Consider the following 7,270-nt stretch of genomic DNA (forward strand, 5'->3'; position numbering starts at 1 on the left):
ATCTTCGGATGGACTCGGATGGGACTACTATGGTAGCACAGTGGTTAGCACTGTTGCTTCACAGCGTCAGTGTCCCAGGTTCAATTCCCGGCTTGGGTCTGTGCGGAGTCTGCATGTTATCCCCGTGTCTGCGTGGGTTTTCTCCGGGTGCTCCAGTTTCCTCCCACAAGTCCTGAAAGACGTGCTTGTTAGGTGAATTCGACATTCTGAATTTCCCCTCCGTGTACCCGATAAGGCGCCGGGGTCTGGCGACTAGGGGATTTTCACAGTAACTTCTTGCAGTGTTAGTGTAAGCCTACTTGTGACAATAAAAAAGCTTATTATGATTATTAGTTGTACACACCATCACTTTGCAGCTTGCATGTACGTTGAATAAACAAATTGGCTTTCTATCTTTTCGGGACTCCTGTGAATGTAATAAGTGTGATGGGAAATTTAAATAATCAATCCAGACACCTGGCTGTCTGGAATCGACTATCCTGTCAATACAACCGACTAAAAACTATTTATCTATGGAAGTAAATAGAAGCCTCACAGATTAAAGGATCAGAAGGGGGGTTTAAAGCCTTGTGATGTGTTTTGGCTTTCTATGAAGTAACAGCTGCTGCTGTCTTCAATTCTGTCTGAGGCAGCAGGTGTAAGGGACAGGTTAGCGAAAAAGCAATGAGTTTTCACTGTTTCTGCCTGGACTGCTCTTAGCTTACAGGCACTGGTGACTGATGGGGGGGGGTTTCTCTGATATGGGGATGACACTCTGCAGGAGGAACTTTACTATGGGGGTCTGATGGGGGTCTCTGATGGGGGTCTCTGACATAAGAGTCTGGTGGGGGCCCGGTAGGTGAGAACAGAATCCCAGGAGTGTCCTGCTATGCATAAGTTAGCATGGCAAGGCAGAGTGAATTGCTCCTGGGGCGCCATTCCTCGCACCAGCGCAGACCAGGAGCGATTTTTCTCTTGCGGGAAAATATAATCTCCCAAACAGAAAATCCAATCCTATAGCTTTCTGGGCTCAACATCAAATTCAGCAATTTCAGGTCATAACTACAGCTCCACTTTTTGATGACAGGAGGCACTGGCAATGATTTCTGCTGTTGGCATTTACATCTCCTTTGGACCCATCTTTTGTTTCTTTTCTTGTCCCATTACAAACCCCTTATGCCTTGCACCATTATCCCTTTTGTCATTTATCACCTATGCCTTGCGTCCTAACACTGACTTTAATTTCTGTTCTTTATTCCCCTTCTCTCCCACGTTGTCCTGGTGCTGTATTTTCTTAAAACCTGTTGCGACACTAACTATCCAGGACTGTTGCCAGGCTATTGACCTTGAAACCTTAGCTGTGTTGCCCTTCCCACCCATGCTGCTGGGCCTGCTGAGCATTTTCAGTATTTCCATTTTATTTCAGATTTCCAGCATCCACAGTACTCTTAACAGTATGGAGAGACTGGCAATTTAGCACGTTGGCTGCAATATATTTATCTTTAAAACCAAATGGCAAATGAATGGCGCAGTATACTGCTCGTGGACCCACTGAAGGTTGAGCCAGCATTTGATTCCCCATATTCCCCACTATCGGCTCCCAGTTTAGCAGCTGTGGCAGGAGGTACCAGATAAAAGCCTAGTATTTCAGCGAACGGGACTGAAAATGCTTGAGTGTGATAGTAATGAGATTCTCATGATGGTCATGTGGCTTTTGACTAATGTCTACCCAGTTTATAAAATCTGTGTCCTGATCCCTTTCGCTCATAGAAGTTTTCCACCACATATTGTGTGATATACTTTGTAAGAAAGTTGCATTTGAAACCAAAAGACTTCTATAATTATGTACGGTACTTTGTTAATCACAAGACACTCAAGACCAGCCACTTTCAACGTAAGTTTCTTTTTCGATGTTTTACTTTTTAAAATAGGTGTGGCCTTGTTGTACAAATCTTACATTTCTGTTCGAAGCACTGTGAATATGCACAGCACTCAACAAAATTATTGCATTTACATTTTTCATGTTACATTGTACAACGTTTGGTCTTCTCATTTCTGTATGCCAAATTATTTTAATTATTGGTTCATCGGTCTGATTAGTATAAACAGAATTTGAACTGTCCTTTTATTAGCTAATGAAGATTTCTTTTTTAAATTTAGAGTACCCAATTATTTTTTTCCAATTAAGGGGCAATTTAATGTGGCCAATCCACCTAACCTGCACATCTTTGGGTTGTGGGGGTGAAACCCACGCAGACATGCGGAGAATGTGCAAACTCCACATGGACAGTGACCCAGAGCCGGGATCGAACCCGGGTCCTCAGCGCCGTAGGCAGCATTGCTAATCATTGTGCCACCGTGCTGCCCCTTTAGCTAATGAAGATAAAGATTACAATTTCCACATGTGTCGGTCTTCAGTTAGTCGTGGGAGATTGGTGTTATTTGTACAAGTACAAATATAAAATTCAGAAAATGAACGTGTTGATAAATTTACATATTTCCTGTAGGAGTTTTCTTCCATTTGTAATGTCAGCTGAGGTTTTGATATGTGACAATGTTAAAACCAGGACAATTCTTATTTTATAGTTTTATTGATTACTAGGGCTTACATTTAGAGTGGAGGAATTTAAGAGGTGATTGATGGAGGTGGAGGACAAACTATTTTTAGGGATTGAGAGGCTCGAAAAAGGGGCATAGATATAAGTTCAAATGTTAAAAGATTTAGGTCAGAGAAGCGAAGCATCTTTTTCACAGATAGTGTTGTGAGGCTGTAGAATACACTGCCAGAGTTAGTGATTAAATCAGGGGCATTTAAGAAGTGAGATGGGTGGCTGAAGAAAAGGGGAGTAAAGAGATATGAGAAAAGTGTTACTTTATGCCGGCTCATGTGGAGGATGAATACTATCTGGACTTGTTGAACCAAAATCCTGTTTCTAAATTTCTATGTAATTTGAAACCTGGAGAATTGTATTTGTTAAAGAATTATATGCTACTCTTCAAGTGAGTTTTAACTGATAAGTTGTACTGCATTTTTCGATAATCAGGAAGCAATTTTAACTTGGCATCAATGTAAAATATGTGGTATAATTAAGATCAAATTGGCTTCACTTTAAGTTGGCTACATTGGTGGGGTAATCTCACAACTACCTGGTGTTCACAGTAGCTGATGTATTAACTGCAAACAATATAAAATGGACTTTATTCAAACTTGAATTAAAATTGAAACACTCCCATGCAGTCTACTGGACTGGCTTTAAAATTGTATTAATATAAAGAGATGATGAGACCGTTGCCTTACATTACAAATTTACTATTTAGTTAAGAGCTGATTAGCAATCTATTATTATATGTGCATTTAAGTAAGTTTGTATAATGGCATTGCATTGAGACTCTTGGGGATGCCAAGTGCTGCAATTTTACACTTCTCTAAAGCAGATAGCAGTGTCAAACAACTAACTGGATTATAGAAGTAATGCTATCACTGGGAACCATGCAACTACCGGATTGTTGAGAAAACCTATTTGGTTCACTCATGTCTTTTACAGAAATAAATCTGCTGTCCTTATCCAGTTTGGTCAACATGTGACTCTGGGCCCATAGCCATGTATTTAAATCTTAACTAACTTCTGAAATGGCCTAGCAAGCCATGCAGTTGTGTCAAGCAGTCTGAAAAAGTATATTAAGGATTAAACTGAATGAACACTGGCATTGACCTAGGTAAAGGATTTGGACAGGGCAAAGGCAGACCCAGTCCTGGAGATCCTGCGGTGTCCTCCTCACTAACATCTGGGGACTTGCATCCAAAATTGGGAGAGCTGTCCCACAGAGTAATCAATCAGAAACCTGACAATGCCATACTCACAAAATCATACCTTTCAGCCAAAGTCCAAGACTCCACCATCGCCATCCCTGAGAAGGCAGGGCAAGTGTTGGCACTTCTAGTGGGTATACACTATGAAGGAGTTGCCCTGGGAGCCCTCAACATTGACTCCGGGCCTCTTGAGGTCTATGGCATAAGGGAAAACACAGGTAAAGAAACTTTGCTGATTACTATCCCTTCTTCAACTGATTAATCCATCCTCCTCCATGTTGAACATCAAGTGGAGGAAGCACTGAGGATGGCAAAGGCACAGAATGTACTCTGGGTGGGAAACTTCAATGCCCATCACAAGGAGTAGCTCAGTAACACCACAACTGACTGAGCTGACCAAGTCCTAACAAACATAGCTGGTAGACTGGGTCAGGTGGTGAGGGATCCAACCAGAGGAAAAACCCATTTGACCTCATCCTCATCAATCTACCAATTGCAGAAGCACCTACCCATGACAGTATCAGTCTGAGTGACCAGCACACAATATGTGAGGAGACAAAGTCCTGTCTTCACATTAAGAATACTCTCCATTATGTGTGGCACTAACACCATACAATATAGGATAGATTCAGAACAGATCCAGCAGCTCAAAACTGCATATCCATGAGGCCCTGTGGCCATCAGTAGAAGCAGAATTGTATTCACCACAATCTGTAATTTCATGGCACAGCTTCATCTTCACTCTACTGTGGACATCAAACCAGATCACCAAACTTGCTTCAATGAGGAGTGTAGAGGAGCATGTTGGGATCAACACCTGATGCAACTAAAGAATGAGATACCAAACTGAAGCTACAACGCAGGACTTGATGCACTATCAATTATGACGAGACGAGAGTAGAGAGTAATCGAGGCTTTATTACGCAGAGATGTGTAGCCTCCCGCAACTGCTGCCGAAATGGCTGCAGTTCGGAGAGCACACACATTTATACTCCGCCTACTGGGCGGAGCCAGCAGGCAGGGATCTACCCCCGTACCTGTAGTACAGGGGCCTTACCGTAATACCCTCGTATGCAGTGCAGTATATACAATATAACACAACAGTGGTGACTACCACAGGACTACAGACATACTAAACAGCAAATCAGCAGGCCAAAGCCAGAGCTAAATGATCCCACAATCAATGGATCAGATTAAAACTCTCCAAACCTGCTACAGTCAGTTGTGAATAGTGAAGGACAATTAAACAAATGTGAGGAGGCAACACCATGAATATCCCTGTGCTCAATGATGGCTGAGCCAGGCAAGTTGAAAAGACAAGGCTGAAGCATTCACACACATCTTCAGCCAGAAGTGCTGGTGTATGATCCATCTCAGTCTCCTCCTGAGTTCCCCAACATCACCGATGCCAGTCTTCAGCCGATTCACTCCAGATTATATGAAGAAATGGCTGAGTGCACTGGATATGGAAAAGGCTATAGCCAAGCTATTCCAGTACAGCCAGAGCACTCCATCCATCTGCCAAAGTGGAAAATTGCCCAGGTATGACCGATCCACAAAATGCAGGACAAATTCAATCTGGCCACATACTGCTCCATCAAACTACTTAATCATCAGCAAAGTAATGGAAGATTTTGATGACAGTGGTAGCCAGCCTTATTATAGCCTTAGTCAAAACTTAGACAAAACGCCTGAAATCCAAAGGTGAGTGCTGTCCTTAATATCAAGGGAGCATTTAACTGAGTGTAAAACTGCCTCATAGAATTAGGGAGAGAACTGGCTGGAGTCATACCGAGCACAAAGGAAAATGGTTGTGGTTGTTGGAAGCCACTTATCTCAGCTAAAGAGGTTCTTTGGGGTAGTTTCCTGGGCCAACCACCTTCAGCTGCTTCATCAATGGCTTTCCTTCTATCTTAAGATCAAAAGTGGGGACCATTGTTGATGATTTCACCATGGTCATTATCATTCAAGACTTCTCAGATCCTGAAGCAGTCTGTGTCCATATACAGTAGGACCTCGACAATGTTCAGGCTTGGATGATGAGAGGCAAGTAACATTCATGCCATACAAGTGTAAGGCAATGACCATGTACTGCAGAAGGAAGTCTAACTCCAACCCCTTGGAACTCAATAGCATTACAATCATTCAATTCCCCACTGTCTCATCCTAAGGCCATCATTGGTCAAAAACGGAACTGGACCAGCCGCATAAATAGAATAGCTGCAAGAGCAGGTCAGAGGCTGGGAATTCTGCAAGTGACTCCCCTCCTGACTCCCAAAGCCTTTCTACCACCTACAAGGCACAAATCAGAAGTTTGATAGAATACTCTCTACTTGGTTGAGTGCAGTACAGCTCCAACAACATATGAGCTCAACACCATCCAGGAGAAAGCAAACCATTTGTTTGGCGCCCCATCCTCCACCCCATGTCAAACGCGGCTGTAGCATGTACCATCTACAAGCAACTCACTCCAGCTTCTTCAGCAGCACCTCCCAAACCTGTATGGCGAGATCTTCCAGCTCTTCATGCCGGCGGGGTCTTCTGGTCCTGCCAAGGACGCTGCGGGTTTACTGGCGGGGTGGGATGGAATCAATCTGAAATCCCATTAATAGCGCGGGACCAGAAGATCCCACCGCTGGCAAATGGCGGGCCGCCTCCCACCGCTGAGAAACACGGCACGGGGAGGCCTGAGAACCCTGTCCGTGATATCTGCCCTCTCAAAGAACAAAGACAGAAAATGCATGGAAACATTGCCAATATTCCAAGTTATACACCAGCCTGACTTGGAAATGTTCTGATGATTCTTTCATCATTGCTCAGACTAATTCCTGGAACTTGCTACCCTAACAGCTCTGCGTAAATATCTTTATCGCATGAACACTGCCACCATTCTTAAGGGTAATTAGGGATGGGCAATAGATGAGTTGCCAGCAATATCTAAATTTTGCGAACAGATAGAAAAAAAGACATTGGGGCAGAAACTGGAATGAGACTCATCTTATTTTGGGATCTAAAACAGACTTACAATGATGTATATTGTAATGCAACAACCCTGGGCCTGATTTAACAGGCATTTGGGCCACTGCTAAATTTACCAGGATCTTGTTTTTATTGTACCGTTTTGGCTGCCCAAGACTAGTGCCGGTCTCATTTCAAAATTGAAACGAATGTCATGACGCGCTGTTTAGTTACAAACAGAGACATGGGGAAAAAACACCCCAACTGATAGAGATACGGACAGTTAGTTTCCGAACAGAAGGTTAGAATGTTATGTAGTTGGAAATTACTTTTCAGTTAAGCCAGTTGTCAGCTGATGTGGAGAGGAGCAATGAACTAATTATTTTGTATAATTGCATGATGACAAAGTAAACTGATTGAACTAATTGAATCAGCTCTCTTAATTGAATCTGCTCACATCGGTTCTTCTGTACATTCACTTGCTGTGCCATGAAGTTGTTTAATGATTTATCTCTGACCTTG

This window comes from Scyliorhinus torazame, chromosome 15 (genome assembly GCF_047496885.1).
Source record: "Scyliorhinus torazame isolate Kashiwa2021f chromosome 15, sScyTor2.1, whole genome shotgun sequence".
NCBI classification, from domain to species: Eukaryota; Metazoa; Chordata; class Chondrichthyes; order Carcharhiniformes; family Scyliorhinidae; genus Scyliorhinus; species Scyliorhinus torazame.